The sequence below is a fragment of the Salmo salar genome, chromosome ssa02 (genome assembly GCF_905237065.1).
Source record: "Salmo salar chromosome ssa02, Ssal_v3.1, whole genome shotgun sequence".
In the NCBI taxonomy this organism is placed as follows: Eukaryota; Metazoa; Chordata; class Actinopteri; order Salmoniformes; family Salmonidae; genus Salmo; species Salmo salar.
The window spans coordinates 75,215,552-75,232,981 of record NC_059443.1 but is presented as its reverse complement, the minus strand read 5'-3'; the positions used below and the strand labels follow the sequence as shown (position 1 = coordinate 75,232,981).

At 42.6% G+C, this 17,430-nt stretch overlaps 1 protein-coding gene across 4 annotated transcripts in view; it reads right to left on the bottom strand.

Annotated features, from left to right (window-relative positions):
* Positions 1 to 17,430, bottom strand: part of LOC106591257 (uncharacterized) — a 69,913-nt gene that overhangs the window by 16,956 nt on the left and 35,527 nt on the right. The gene's annotated exons all lie outside the window — the stretch shown is intronic.

Here is a 17,430-nt window from a genome sequence, read left to right as displayed (position 1 = left end):
AAACACCCTAAATTTTCTAAAACTGTTTGAATGGTGTCTGTGAGTATAACAGAACTCAAATGGCAGGTCAAAACCTGAGAGATTCCTTTACAGGAAGTGGCCTGTCTGACCATTTGTTGAACTTCTTTTCCATCTCTATCATTTACTAAGGATCTCTGCTCTAACGTGACACTTCCCACGTCGTCCATAGGCGCTCAGAGCCCGGGAAAAAACAGAATGTCGTCATTCCAGCCCCAGGCTGAAACACATTATCGCCTTTCTCAAGTGGCCCATCAAGAGACACTAGCTTATGCGCGTGACCCCGACCGCCCCCGCCTTTGGGATTTTTTCCTCTGTTTGCCGAAAAGGAGATTCCCTGTCGGAATATTATCGCTTTTCTACGAGAAAAATGTCGTAAAAATTGATTTTAAACAGCGGTTGACATGCTTCGATGTACGGTAATGGAATACTTAGAATTTTATTCGGATAGTGTCTGGAACGCACGAACAAAACGCCGCTATTCGGATATAACGATGGATTATTTTGGACCAAACCAACATTTGTTATTGAAGTAGCTGTCCTGGGTGTGTATTCTGACGAAGACAACAAAAGGTAATGAAATGTTTATAATAGTAAATATGATTATGGTGAGTGCTAAACTTGCCGGGTGTCTAAATAGCGAGCCCGTGATGCCTGGGCTATGTACTTAGAATATTGCAAAATGTGCTTTCACCAAAAAGCTATTTTAAAATCGGACATATCGAGTGCATAGAGGAGGTCTGTATCTATAATTCTTAAAATAATTGTTATGCTTTTTGTGAACGTTTATCGTGAGTAATTTAGTAAAATGTTAGCGAATTCCCGGAAGTTTGCGGGGGTATGCTAGTTCTGAACGTCACATGCTAATGTAAAAAGCTGGTTTTTGATATAAATATGAACTTGATTGAACAAAACATGCATGTATTGTATAACATAATGTCCTAGGGTTGTCATCTGATGAAGATCATCAAAGGTTAGTGCTGCATTTAGCTGTCTTCTGGGTTTTTGTGACATTATATGCTAGCTTGAAAAATGGGTGTCTGATTATTTCTGGCTGGGTACTCTGCTGACATAATCTAATGTTTTGCTTTCGTTGTAAAGCCTTTTTGAAATCGGACAGTGTGGTTAGATTAACGAGAGTCTTGTCTTTAAAATGCTGTAAAATAGTCATATGTTTGAGAAATTGAAGTAATAGCATTTCTAAGGTATTTGAAAATCGCGCCACTGGATTACACTGGCTGTTGCGTAGGTGGGACGAATTCGTCCCGCCTAGCCCAGAGAGGTTAATCACCGCCTTTGACATTAGAATAGCTGAGAGAGCCACTTGGATCCACGTTACCCACTGCAAGAAGGTAGGAACACATACGAGCACTACTGATCACACACACACAGAGTTAGGAGAAGAACCGATAACTAATAGGGTTCAGGGGTTACCTTCTTAACGAAGATTCCCTAACCCGACCTGTCATCACTGTGTGTGCTCCTAGAGTGTGAGTATGGGGTGGTTCCGGGCAGATCGGCTACAGGCAGGAGAGGGTTGGCAATTTTTTGGAAAATGGGGGACCCTAAGCTGCATCATAGTATTAATAATATTCTTGATACATCCAGATCCACAACCAGTCGGCATAAATCGTACCGAATCTCTACCATTGTTGAGAAGCAAAAGACAAACTACTCTAAATAAGGACAGGCAAGGAAGAGTAACATATAGAATAGGGGTTAGAGAAGGACAAAACGCAAGGTTTAAGATGAGGATACTAAATATGACTAATGGAGGGGACACTGTTATAAGGAGATAACTGACAACAACACCCCCTTATACCTATGTCAACCAACTATGTCCATGTGTTCCTGGTCCCAGGGGTTTAAACACACATGGGGAAGGGAATATGAGACTAATATCTGGAAATGGAGTGCACGGTGCAGAGTTGAACGGAATAAGGATATTCCCTCATGTATGTTGGGGATAGTAGTAACTATAGAAAATGTAACTAGTAAGGACATACAAATTAAGTATATGGCATGCGCTGATGAGTATGGCAAGGATACCTGCATATCATTTCAGTGGACAGACACTACAGTGAAGTACAATGTAGTAAATCCGTTATTAGGAATTGATAATTCAGGTGGAAGATCCTTTGTTTCCACTCAGGCTCTTTCTAGAGCTACGACCTGAAGATCAAAATCAAATTAAATTGTATTTGTCACATGCATTGGAGTGAAATTAACCAACAATTCAGTTAAGAAAAAGTGTTAAAGTATTTACTAAAATAAACTGAAGTAAAAAAAAGAATATATATCATTATTATTATTAAAGAGCAACAATAAAATAACAGTAGCAAGGCTAAATACAGGGGGCACCGGTACAGAGTAAATGTGTGGGGGCACAGGTTAGTCAAGGTAATTGAGGTAATATGTACATGTAGATAGAGGTAAAGTGACTATGCATAAAAAATAAACAGAGTAGCAGCAGTGTACAAATAGTGGAGGGGGGGTTGGGGACAATGCAAATAGTCTGGGTAGCCATTTGATTAGCTGTTCAGGAGTCTTATGGCTTGGGGGTAGAAGCTGCTAAGAAGCCTTTTGGACCTAGACTTGGTGTTCCGGTACCGCTTGCCGTGTGGTAGCAGAGAGAAAAGTCTATGACTAGGGTGGCTGGAGTCGTTGACAATTTTTAGGGCCTTCCTCTGACAGCTTGGCCCCAGTGATGCACAGGGCTGTACACACTACCCTCTGTTGTGCCTTGCGGTCGGGGGCCGAGCAGTTGCCATACCAGGCAGTGATGCAACCAGTCTGGATGCTCTCGATGGTGCAGCTGGAGAACTTTGAGGATCTGAGGACCCATGCCAAATCTTTTCTGTTTCCTGAGGGGGAATAGGCATTTCCGTGCCCTCTTCATGACTGTCTTGGTGTTTGGACCATGATAGTTTGTTGGGGATGTGGACACCAAGGAACTTGAAGCTCTCAACTTGCTCCACTACAGCCCCATCCTGTAGTCCACAATCATCTCCTTTGTCTTGATCACGTCGATGGAGAGGTTTTTATCCTGGTACCACACTGCCAGGTCTCTGACCTCCTCCCTACAGGCCATCTCATCATTGTCGGTGATCAGGCCTACCACTCGTGCCGTAAGCAAACTTAATGAGGGTGTTGGAGTCGTGATTGGCAATGCAGTCATGGGTGAACAGGGAGCACAGGAGGGGACTGAGCACGCACCCCAGAGGGGCACCCGTGTTGAGGATCAGCATGGCCAATGTGTTGTTACCTATCCTTACCACCTGGGAGCGGCCCATCAGGAAGTCCAGGATCCAGTTGCAGAGGGAGTTTAGTCCCAGGGTCCTTAGCTTAGTGATGAGCTTTGAGGACACTATGGTGTTGAATGCTGAGTTGTAGTCAATGAATAGCATTCTCACATAGGTGTTCCTTTTGTCCAGATGGGAAAGGGCAGTGTGGAGTGCAATAGAGATTGCATCATCTGTGGATTTGTTGGAGCGGTATGCAAATTGGAGGGGGTCTAGGGTTTCTGGGATAATGGTGTTGATGTGAGCCATGACCAGCCTTTCAAAGACACTTCATGGCTACAGACGTGAGTGCTATGGGTTTGTAGTCATTTAGGAAGGTTACCTTGATGTTCTTGGGCACAGGGACTATGGTGGTCTGCTTGAAACATGTTGGTATTACAGACTCGGTCAGGGACAGGTTGAAAATGTCAGTGAAGACACATGCCAGTTGGTCCACGCATGCTCGGACTACACGTCCTGGTAATCCATCTGGCCCTGCGGCCTTGTGAATGTTGACCTGTTTAAAGGTCTTACTCACATCAGCTACGGAGAGGGTGATCACATAGAAGTAATTTAGCTCATCTGGTAGGCTCGTGTCACTGGCAGCTCGCGGCTGTGGTTCCCTTTGTAGTCCGGACTACGAGCGTCGGAGCCGGTGTAGTACGATTCAATCTTAGCCCTGTATTGACATTTTCACTGTTTGATGGTTCGTCGGAGGGCATAGCGGGATTTATTATAAGTTTCCGGGTTAGAGTCCCGTTCCTTGAAAGCGGCAGCTCTAGCATTGCGGATGTTGTCTGTAATCCATGGCTTCTGGTTGGGGTATGTACGTACGGTCACTGTGAGGAAGATGTCATCGATGCACTTATTGATGAAACCAGTGGCTGATGGTGTACTCCTCAATGCCAACAGAAGAATCCCGGAACATATTCCAGTCTGTGCTAGTAAAACAGTCCTGTAGCTTAGCATCTGCGTCATCTGACCACTTCCGTATTGAGCTAGTCACTGGTACTTCCTGCTTTAGTTTTTGCTTGTAAGCAGGAATCAGGAGTATAGAGTTATGATCATATTTGCCAAATGGAGGGTGAGGGAGAGATTTGTACGCGTCTCTGTGTGTGGAGTAAAGGTGGTCTAGAGTTTTTGGTTGCACATGTAACATGCTGGTAGAAATTAGGTAAAACTGACATAAGTTTAAAGTCCCCGGCCACTAGGAGCATCGCCTCTGGATGAGCGTTTTCCTATTGGCTTATGGCATTATACAGCTCATTGAGTGTGGTGTTAGTGCCAGCATCAGTTTGTGGTGGTAAATAGACATCTCCGAAAAATATAGATGAAAACTCTTGGTAAATAGTATAGTCTACAGCTTATCATGAGATACTCTACCTCAGGTGAGCAAAACCTTGAGACTAACTTAATATTAGATTTGGTGCACCAGCTGTTATTTACAAAGAAACAGACCACCACCCCTTGTTTTAACGGAGGCAACTGTTCTATCTTGCTGATGAAAATGAAAACCCAGCCAGCTATATGTTATCCATGTCGTTCAGCCACGACTCGGTGAAATATACTGCTCAAAAAAATAAAGGGAACACTTAAACAACACAATGTAACTCCAAGTCAATCCCACTTCTGTGAAATCAAACTGTCCAGTTAGGAAGCAACACTGATTGACAATAAATGTCACATGCTGTTGTGCAAATGGAATAGACAACAGGTGGAAATTATAGGCAATAAGCAAGACACCCCCAATAAAGGAGTGGTTCTGCAGGGGGTGACCACAGACCACTTCTCAGTTCCTATGCTTCCTGGCTGATGTTTTGGTCACTTTTGAATGCTGGCGGTGCTTTCACTCTAGTGGTAGCATGAGACGGAGTCTACAACCCAAGTGGCTCAGGTAGTGCAGCTCATCCAGGATGGCACATTACATTTACATCAATGCGAGCTGTGGCAAGAAGGTTTGCTGTGTCTGCTGTGTCTGTCAGCGTAGTGTCCAGAGCATGGAGGCGCTACCAGGAGACAGGCCAGTACATCAGGAGACGTGGAGGAGGCCGTAGGAGGGCAACAACCCAGCAGCAGGACCGCTACCTCCGCCTTTGTGCAAGGAGGAGCAGGAGGAGCACTGCCAAAGCTCTGCAAAATGACCTCCAGCAGGCCACAAATGTGCATTTGTCTGCTCAAACGGTCAGAAACAGACTCCACGAGGGTGGTATGAGGGTCCGACGTCCACAGGTGGGGGTTGTGCTTACAGCCCAACACCGTGCAGGACGTTTGGCATTTGCCAGAGAACACCAAGATTGGCAAATTCGCCACTGGCAGAATTTCACAGATGAAAGCAGGTTCACACTGAGCACATGTGACAGACGTGACAGAGTCTGGAGACGCCATGGAGAACATTCTGCTGCCTGCAACATCCTCCAGCATGACCGGTTTGGCGGTGGGTCAGTCATGGTGTGGGGTGGCATTTCTTTGGGGGGCCGCACAGCCCTCCATGTGCTCGCCAGAGGTAGCCTGACTGCCATTAGGTACCGAGATGAGATCGTCAGACCCCTTGTGAGACCATATGCTGGTGCGGTTGGCCCTGGGTTCCTCCTAATGCAAGACAATGCTAGACCTCATGTGGCAGCAGTTCCTGCAAGAGGAAGGCATTGATGCTATGGACTGGCCCGCCCATTCCCCAGACCTGAATCCAATTGAGCCCATCTGGGACATCATGTCTCGCTCCATCCACCAATGCCACGTTGCACCACAGACTGTCCAGGAGTTGGCGGATGCTTTAGTCCAGGTCTGGGAGGAGATCCCTCAGGAGACCATCCGCCACCTCATCAGGAGCATGCCCAGGCGTTGTAGGGAGGTCATACAGGCACGTGGAGGCCACACACACTACTGAGCCTCATTTTGACTTGTTTTAAGGACATTACATCAAAGTTGGATCAGCCTGTAGTGTGGTTTTCCACTTTAATTTTGAGTGTGACTCCAAATCCAGACCTCCATGGGTTGATAAATTGGATTTCCATTGATTATTTTTGTGTGATTTTGTTGTCAGCACATTTAAGCTCTCTAGGGTCGGTGGGACGAAATCATCCCACCTTCTCAACAGCCAGTTGAATCCCGTGGCGCGTTATTCAAATACCTTAGAAATGATATTACTTCAATTTCTCAAACAATGACTATTTTACACCATTTTAAAAGACAAGAATCTCATTAATCTAACCATACTGTCTGATTTCAAAAAGGCTTTACAACGAAAGCAAAACATTAGATTATGTCAGCAGAGTACCCAGCCAGAAATAATCAGACACCCATTTTTCAAGCTAGCATATAATGTCACATAAACCCAAACCACAGCTAAATGCAGCACTAACCTTTGATGATCTTCATCAGATGACAACCCTAGGACATTATGTTATACAATACATGCATGTTTTGTTCAATCAAGTTCATATTTATATCAAAAACCAGCTTTTTACATTAGCATGTGACGTTCAGAACTAGCATACCCCCCGCAAACTTCCGGTGAATTTACTAAATTACTCACGATAAACATTCACAAAAAACATAACAATTATTTTAAGAATTATAGATACAGAACTCCTCTATGCACTCGCTATGTCCGATTTTAAAATAGCTTTTCGGTGAAAGCACATTTTGCAATATTCTCAGTAGATAGCCCGGCATCACAGGGCTAGCTATTTAGACACCCAGCAAGTTTAGCACTCACCAAACTCAGATTTACTATAAGAAAAATGTTATTACCTTTGGTGTTCTTCGTCAGAATGCACTCCCAGGACTTCTACTTCAATAACAAATGTTGGTTTGGTCCCAAATAATCCATTGTTATATCCAAATAGCGGCGTTTTGTTCGTGCGTTCAAGACACTATCCGAATGGTTAAGAAGGGTGATGAGCACGACGCATTTCGTGACCAAAATTTTCTAAATATTCCATTACCGTACTCCGAAGCATGTCAACCGCTGTTTAAAATACATTTTTATGCCATTTTTCTCGTAAAAAAGCGATAATATTCCGACCGGGAATCTGCGTTTAGGTAAAAAGACTAAAGAAAATAAAGCATGGGGTCGACTCATGCACGCGCCTAAGCCCATTGTCCTCTGATCGGCCACTTACCAAAGGCGATAATGTGTTTCAGCCAGAGGCTGCCTCAATATCATTCAGCTTTTTCCCGGGTTCTGAGAGCCTATGGAAGCCGTAGGAAGTGTCACGTTACAGCAAAGATCCTCAGTCTTCAATAAAAAGAGCCAAGATGAACAAGCACTTGTCAGACAGGTCACTTCCTGTATGGAATCTTCAGGTTTTTGCCTGCCATATGAGTTCTGTTATACTCACAGACACCATTCAAACTGTTTTAGAAACTTTAGGGTGTTTTCTATCCAAAGCCAATAATTATATGCATATTCTAGTTTCTGGGCAGTAGTAATAACCAGATTAAATCGGGTACATTTTTTATCCGGCCGTGAAAATACTGCCCCCTAGCCATAACAGGTTAAAGGGAGTGCTCCTAACCACAGCTTGTTACCTGTAAAAAAGACACCTGTCCACAGAAGCAATCAATCAGATTCCAAACTCTCCACCATGGCCAAGACCAAAGAGCTCTCCAAGGATGTCAGGGACAAGATTGTAGACCTACACAAGGCTGGAATGGGCTACAAGACCATCGCCAAGCAGCTTGGTGAGAAGGTGACAACATTTGGTGCTATTATCCGCAAATGGAAGAAACACAAAAGAACTGTCAATATCCCTCAGCCTGGGGCTCCATGCAAGATCTCACCTCGTGGAGTTGCAATGATCATGAGAACGGTGAGGAATCAGCCCAGAACTACACGGGAGGATCTTGTCAATGATCTCAAGGCAGCTGGGACCATAGTCACCAAGAAAACAATTGGTAACACACTACTCCGTGAAGAACTGAAATCCTGCAGCGCCCGCAAGGTCCCCCTGATCATGAATACATATACATGCCCGTCTGAAGTCTGCCAATGAACATCTGAATGACTCAGAGGACAACTGGTGAAAGTGTTGTGGTCAGATGAGACCAAAATGGAGCTCTTTGACATCAACTCAACTCGCCGTGTTTGGAGGAGGAGGAATACTGCCTATGACCCCAAGAACACCATCTCCACCGTCAAACAGAGGTGGAAACATTATGCTTTCGGGGTGTTTTTCTGCTAAGGGGACAGGACAACTTCACCGCATTAAAGGGACGATGGACGGGACGATGGATGGGGCCATGTACCTTCAAATCTTGGGTGAGAACCTCCTTCCCTCAGCCAGGGCATTGAAAATGAGTCGTGGATGGGTATTCCAGCAATGACAATGACCCAAAACACACGGCCAAGGCAACAAGAAGTGGCTCAAAAAGAAGCACATTAAGGTCCTGGAGTGGCCTAGTCAGTCTCCAGACCTTAATCCCATAGAAAATCTGTGGAGGGAGCTGAAGGTTTGAGTTGCCAAACGTCAGCCTCGAAACCTTACTGACTTGGTGAATATCTGCAAAGAGGAGTGGGACAAAATCCCTGCTGAGATGTGTGCAAACCTGGTGGCCAACTACAAGAAACGTCTGACCTCTGTGATTGACAACAAGGGTTTTGCCACCAAGTACTAAGTCATGTTTTGCAGAGGGGTCAAATGCTTATTTCCCTCATTAAAATTCTAATCATTTTATAACATTTTTGACATGCGTTTTTCTGGATTTTTTTGTTGTTCTGTATCTCACTGTTCAAATAAACCTACTATTAAAATTCTAGACTGATAATTTCTTTGTAAGTGGGCAAAAGTACAAAATCAGCAGGTGATCAAATACTTTTTTCCCCCCACTGTATAAAGGGAGGACATCCGTAAAAGACATGGACAACGTCAGGGAATAAGCAGGTAGATGTCGAGCCTATAAATGACAAAAATAGTGCAGAGAAATGACATTACTTAGGATAACAATAGATATATGTTGTGTACTGAACAGGGCTTGCAAGCTGTTTTCAAAACATGGGAGCAATAAGATCTCATCTTGCTAGATTGCAAAGCCAACCAAATATACGCCTTAGCAAACAATGATTTTGTCAACTAATGTTAGATGCAACTAACATGACAAGTACATAGACCTATTTTGCTGTAAAACAACAGATCCATTCCTATGATATTAGCCAGAAGGATCTGATGCTAGCTAGCTAATCAGTCAAGTCTATGGAAGATCCAGTTAGCACAAAATCCAGTGTAGTTCCTCCAGGGCAGTTGTGATATCAGCTTAAGGGGGAATATATACGTCTGTGACTATAACCGAAGAGAATACGGTCGGCATTTGATTGAGGTATTCTAGGTCGGGTGAACAAAAGGACTTAAGTTTCTGTATGTTATCACAATCAAACCATGAGTAGTTAATCATGAAACATACACACCCTCCTTTCTTTTTCCCAGAGAGTTCTTTATTCCTGTTTGCGCAATGTACTGAGAACCCAGCTGGCTGTATGGACGGGGACAGTATATCCGGAGAGAGCCATGATTCCGTGAAACAGAGCATGTTACAGTCTCAATGTTCCTCTGGAAGGAGATCCTCACCCTGAACTGGTCTACTTTATTGTTCAGAGACTTAACATTAGCGAGTAATATACTCGGAAGTAGTGGATGGTGTGCCCGCCTCCTGAGTCGGACTAGAAGTCCACTCCGAATACCTCTTCTCCGGCGGCGGCATCTTGGAACAGCCTCTGGGATAAGTTCAATTGCCCTGGGTCAGTGGTTCCCAATTTTTTTATAGTCCCGTACCCCTTCAAACATTCAACCTCCAGCTGCATACCCCCTCTAGCACCAGGGTCAGCACACTCTCAAAATGTTGTTTTTTGCCATCATTGTAAGCCTGCCACACACACACACACACAATACGATACATTTAATAAACATAAGAATGAGTGTGAGTTTGTCACTTCCCACGAGCCGGGTTGTGACAAAGAGCTCTTATAGGACCAGGGCACAAATAATAATAATAAATACTTTTGCTCTTTATTTAGCCATCTTACATATAAAACCTTATTTGTTCATTGAAAAGTATGAATATCTCACCACAGGTTAATGAGAAGGGTGTGCTTGAAAGGATGCACATAACTCTGCAATGTTGGGTTGTATTTAAGAGAGTCTCAGTCTTAAATCATTTTCCACACAGTCTGTGCCTGTATTTAGTTGTTTTCATGCTAGTGAGGGCCAAGAATCCACTCTAACATAGGTACGTGGTTGCAAAGTGCATCAGTGTCTTAACAGTGTGATTTGCCAAGGCAGGATACTCTGAGCGCAGCCCAATCCAGAAATCTGGCAGTGGCTTCTGATTAAAACCTCTTGGCGTTCCCCCAGGATAGGGGGCGCTAAAGCGATTTTTGAAAAGAATTCGTGCCCATTTTAAACGGCCTCCTACTCAAACTCAGAAGCTAGGATATGCATATAATTAATACTTGTGGATAGAAAACACCCTAAAGTTTCTAAAACTGTTTGAATGGTGTCTGTGAGTATAACAGAACTCATATGGCAGTCAAAACCCTGAGACAGATGGAAACAGGAAGTGGAATTCTGAATTGCGAACTCAACTTCATCACGTTGCCTATTAATCACACCGTGAGCTATGGTTCATTGAGCACTTCCTATTGCTTCCACTAGATGTCCCCAGTCTTTACAAAGTGATTTGAGACTCCTACTGTGAAAACTGAATGAATGAGACGCAGTGGAACGTGGTCACACGGAGAGGGCCATCACCATTATGACGCCGGCGCCCCTGGCTACCCTCCCCTTTCGAAACGTTTTGAAACACAATGCAATCGTCCCCCTCGAATCTTATTGGCTCTCTTGTTGAAAAACGCCCTGAAGATTTATGTTATACAACGTTTGACATGTTTGAACGAACCTAAATGGGAAAAAAAATGAATTTTTTCGAAATGGCTGCCCCGTGGCCGACGGAAGTTTTGGAGCAGCCTTCAGACGCGCTAACAAGAACAAGCTCTTGGAACATAAAGGAGTATTTTTTTCGAACGAAAATACATTTGTTGTGGACCTGGGATTCCTGGAAGTGCTTTCTGATGAAGACAACCAAAGGTAAGGGATTATTGACAATAGTATACAAGACTAGATGTGATATGCGATTGTTCCAAGATGGCGCTGACCTGTAAAGTTAGCCTATTTTTCAGAGTATCGCATCCCCTTTCATCGCAAAGTATGATTACCCAGTAAAGTTAATTTTAAATCTGGCATTACAGGTGCTTTCAAAAGATATTCATCTATAAATCTTAGAATGACAATATTACATTTTAAAAATGTTTTCGAATAGTAATTTAGTAAATTGTAGCTCTGTTTCATCGGATGCATTTGAGGGAAAATTGTTAGTCAACGTTACGCACCGATGTAAAATGCTGTTTTTATATATAAATATGAACTTTATCGAACAAAAGAATGCATGTATTGTGTAACATGATGTCCTAGGTGTGTCATCTGATGAAGATTGTCAAAGGTTAGTGCTGCATTTAGCTGTTTTTTGGTTATTTGTGATGCATGTGGTTGGTCGGAAAATGGCTATGTGGCTACTTTTACGATATACTCCTCTAACATAATCTAATGTTTTGCTTTTGCTGTAAAGCCTTTTTGAAATCGGACAACGTGGTTCGATTCAGGAGAGGTGTATCTATAAAACGATATAATTTGATATATATATATATTTTTTTATTATTAAATTTTGTTATGCTAATGGGGATATGATTTTTCGCTGGATGTCCGTCCCGCATACGGGACGGAGGCCGCACAGGGGTTAAATTCAATTTTCACAGAACCGCATGTTGCAATTTCGATGAGTCTCTCTTGTTCAGATATCGATAACTGGACGGGAGGCAGGGCATGAAAGGGATTATGAATCCAGTTGTTTGTGGCATCTGTTCCGGGAAAGTACCTGCGTAATTGCGCACCCAACTCACTCAGGTGCTTCGCTATATCACATTTGACATTTTCCGTTAGTTTAAGTTCATTTGCACACAAAAAAATCATACAATGATGGAAAGACCTGTGTGTTGTCCTTGTTAATGCAGACAGAGAAGAGCTCCAACTTCTTAATCATAGCCTCAATTTTGTTCCGCACATTGAATAGAGTTGGAGAGCCCTGTAATCCTAGATTTAGATCATTCAGGTGAGAAATAACATCACCCAGATAGGCCAGTCGTGTGAGAAACTCGTCATCATGCAAGAGGTCAGACAAGTGAAAATTATGGTCAGTAAAAAAAATGTTAAACTCGTCTCTCAATTTAAAAAAAACGTGTCAATACTTTGCCCCTTGATAACCAGAGCACTTCTTTATGTTGTAAAAGCGTTGTGGTCGCTGCCCATACCATTGCATAATGCAGAAAATACACAGGAGTTCAGGGGCCTTGCTTTAACAAAGTTACCATTTTCACTGTAGTGTCCAAAATGTCGTTCAAGCTGTCAGGCATTCCCTTGGCAGCAAGAGCCTCTCGGTGGATGCTGCAGTCAGGAGCATCTGCTTGCGCTTGTGTTACCACTCCACTATGTCTCCCTGTCATGGCTTTTGCGCCATCCGTACAGATACCAACACATCTTGACCACCAAAGTCCATTTGATGTCACAAAGCTGTCCAGTACTTAAAAAATATCCTCTCTTGTTGTCCTGGTTTCCAGTGGTTTACTGAAGAGGATGTCTTCCTTAACCTGTTGGGGCTAGGGGGCAGTATTTTCACGGCTGGATAAAAAAACGTACCTGATTTAATCTGGTTACTAATCCTACCCAGTAACTAGAATATGCATATACTTATTATATATGGATAGAAAACACTCTAAAGTTTCTAAAACTGTTTGAATGGTGTCTGTGAGTATAACAGAACTCATTTGGCAGGCAAAACCCTGAGACATTTTCTGACAGGAAGTGGATACCTGATGTGTTGAATGACCTTTAAGCCTATGCCATTGAAACACACAGGGGTTGATTAATGTTTTGGCACTTCCTATTGCTTCCACTAGATGTCACCAGCCTTTACAAAGTGTTTTGAGTCTTTTACTGTGAGATCTGACCGAACAAGAGCCATGGAACGGTGATGGCCGATTAGACTCTGGCGCGCGAGTTCATGTTGGGTACCCTCGTTCCAATACGTTATAAAAGAGAATGCATTCGTCCACCTTGAATATTATTCATGTTCTGGTTAAAAAAGGCACTAATGATTTATGCTATACAACGTTTGACATGTTTGAACGAACGTAAATATATTTTTTCCCCTCGTTCATGGCGAGAAGTCCGGCTGGCTTAGATCATGTGCTAACAACACGGAGCTTTTTGGATATAAATGATTAGCTTTTTTGAACAAAACTACATTCGTTATGGACCTGGGATTCCTGGAAGTGACATCTGATGAAGAGAATCAAAGGTAATGGATTATTTACATAGTATTTTCGATTTTAGATCTCTCCAACATGGCCGTTTGTCTGTATAGCAAAGCATATTTTTCTGGGCGCAGTGCTCAGATTATTGCAAAGTGTGATTTCCCAGTAAGGTTATTTTTAAATCTGGCAAGTTGATTGCGTTCAAGAGATGTAAATCTATAATTCTTTAAATGACAATATAATATTTTACCAATGTTTTCTAATTTTAATTATTTAATTTGTGGTGCTGACTTGACTGCCGGTTATTGGAGGGAAACGATTTCCTCAACATCAATGCCATAGTAAAACGCTGTTTTTGGATATAAATATGAACTTGATAGAACTAAAAATGCATGCATTGTCTAACGGAGTGTCATCTGATGGAGATTGTAAAAGGTTAGTGCATCATTTTAGCTGGTTTTATGGTTTGGTGACGCCTGTCTTTGAATTGACAAAACATTACACACAGCTATTGTCAATGTACTCTCCTAACATAATCTAACTTTATGCTTTCGCCGTAAAACCTTTTTGAAATCGGACAACGTGGTTAGATTAAGGAGATGTTTATCTTTCAAAGGGTGTAAGATAGTTGTATGTTTGAGAAATTTGAATTTTGACATTTATTTGGTTTCAAATTTGCCGCTCTTGAAATGCACCTGCTGTTGATAGGGTGCACCACGGGTGGCACGCTAGCGTCCCACATAGCCCCAAGAAGTTAATTGACCCCCCATAAACATACATATACCAGGAGCTGTGCCAGGCCTGCCACGTCTGTTGACTCATCCAGCTGTAATGCATAGAATTCACTGGCTTGTATGCGAAGCAGTAACCGTTTCATAAAACATCCCCTGCCATGTCACTGATGCGGTGTGAAAGTGTTGTTTGATGAAGGCATTGTCTGTATAGTTTTTTGGGCCTTTTCCCCCAGCATTGCCCCAGCAGGAAGAATTCAGTCCTCCACAATAGTATGGGGCTTGCCTGTCCTAGCCACTCGGTAGCTCACCATATAATATGCTTCTAGCCCCTTCTTATTAAATGGTATCTGTTGCTTTTATACATGTCTTACTACTCGAAAGTCTTAATTCTCGCTCAAAAAACTCTGGTGGATTATTTTTGAAATTGGATGTTTTGTTTCTAAATGTCTGCGCAATAGTGAAGGTTTCATTGAGTTGTGAGATAGTTATTTTGCACATATAACACACTGTGGCTGAGGAAAGGCACTACTCCCAATATAAGTGAACCCCAAATCAATGTAGTTCTCATCATATTTACGCCGCTTCGATGGTCGAAAGTCCCTGTATGTTCAGTGATTTCCCAGGTAAGGGGGCAATAGTTCTTCGGCTGCATCAGATTCACAACTGTCAGTGACCATCCTTTCTGGGCCAACAACAAATGTAGAATTACAGATGCTAGCATTGGATGTGCTCGTGGAAGCAGAACAACTTGTTTTGTCGACAGGTGCAGGTGTAGTACTGCTGGTAGTAGCAGTAGAGCTGGTTTTTGTCTCTATGGATGGGGGCCCTACTTTTTTTAACCATTCATCAATTTTCGAGCAAATGGAATGAGCAGCAGCTACGTTTGGCTACATACGGACCGTTAGTGGAATTCCCGCGAGAGAGTAAAGGTTATTGTGATTGGATGTTAATTATTTGACTAGGCTACCTGTATTTGACATTGTGTTGTTATTTCGCCCAAAATTTTATTTTTGACAGTGTAACGAGGCTACTCAGGTGAGAATAAAACCTCACCCAAATGTATAACCCTGTTGGAAGATATAGATTTAGTATTTTTTAATTTTTTTAAAAAAATGTGAATCACATTTTTATTTGGTGTACCCCCACGGCATTGCGCGTATCCCAGTTTGGGAATACCTGCCCTGGGGGGTACAAACAAAGGATCCAATTCGGGGAAAGTCGTATGCTGGCGAGTTACCACCGCTCTGATATCCAAAAGTTCTTTCCATCTGTATGTAATAACACAGAAAAACTTTCTGGGCTAATATTGTAAGAAATAACACACAAAAAACTAAACAAAAATGCAAAGTTGCTTAGGAACTAGAAGCAGAGTTGCCATGTCTGCAGCGAGGCCACAGTTCTGAAGGAGATATGGCGAAGGATGCAACACAACCAGTTGCCAATGTTATTCGTCAATCCAGTGATCTGGATACGCTTATTGTGAAGAAGGTGGATTTTGTAGCTTTCATAGCAACAGCTATTAATTGTCCAAGAAGCTGGATATCAGTATATCTGCAGTCGAGTAGTTTTTGGGCCTCCAAGACAGCAGAAGCACTGCAAGGACTACAGTCGCCAGGAAATATCCCACCATCACAGGATCCTTCTGAGCCTGTGTAGGGACCTGACTAAAATAGAAAAGCAGGCTGATTTTGTTTAATTAACATTTTGTTACTGATAGTTTGTATGGAATATCATAATTTCGTTTTTTGGATCCTTATTATCCACCTGTACAATAGGTGGCAGAATGCACATAATTGTTGCGAACACCATTATACCAAAGAAGAAGCAGCCATGATATCATAGAAGAAGAAGTAGGATAATTGTGCAAAATGATAGCCTCTGACTTTATCAGAAACTTGCCCATAATGGTATATGCTATATTGAACAACCTATTTCGACCTTGGTGGGTTTATTTATTTAATGTATTATACTGAAATGTTTTGAAGCAGATACATATTCATGGTTTGCATATTTTGTCACAATATTGTTTTGGACTGATGCCCGACTGATCATTCTACTCAATGAGCGCTGATGAAGATTTCATCAAAAGTGAATTACAGTGGCTTGGAAATACAGTGACATTCAAAAGGATGACGACATGATAATGCTGGCAATGTTGTTCCCTACTAAATATTTAATTACTTTAGCAATGTCATCTTATTTCCAGGTACTACAGTGTAATTTTGACTAAACAGTAGTTCGCCTCCTTCTTCGGGTTGGGTTTATCGGTGGTTGGCATCCAACATTATGGTGCATTACTGCCACCTACTGTACTGGAGTGTGGGCCAGAGACAGGGAGAAACTAAAATCCTACCAGCAAGCCCCGTTGCTCTTAAAAAATATATAAAACATTTGAAACCATATCTAATGATGTTCTACTAAATATACTCTAAACTAATTTCCTGTATCCCCTTCTCCCTCATACTAGATCTCAGCCTCTCTTTCCCTCTGATACTGCCTACACTATAGCAATACATGCTCCACGGTCTCTGTTTCCATTAAGGTCTTATTCAAAAGGCTGTGTCCCACCCTTAATATTGTAAAAATAGTGTCCTCTCCTGTCTCTTCCTGCCGTCCTCCCCAACTTTCCTCTGTACTTGAAATAAATGCCTGCCTTTAGTATCTCTATTCCACTGCTCCTGCCATCTCTGCACCATCACTGTCCATATCAGGCTTTTTGCCTCTACCTTGCTCATTGAAGCAACAACAACACTACTAAGTGCTTGTTTAGTCAGTACATCAACTGCCTCGTTCCCCTCCACCCCCACATGGGCATAGTTGCCCTCCATCCAGAATGACTATGGCGACGCCGGTAGAAAAACATTCACAACAAGATGGTATGACATGACGGAGGTGCAACCTACGAATAGTTATTATTTATTGCATTATACTGAAATGCCTTGAAGCAGTTAAACATAGTTAATATTATAATGGATGAATGAAAAAGGGAAACAGGCTGGCCAGTGTGGTCCCGTGGGCTCCGGGCACACATGTACAG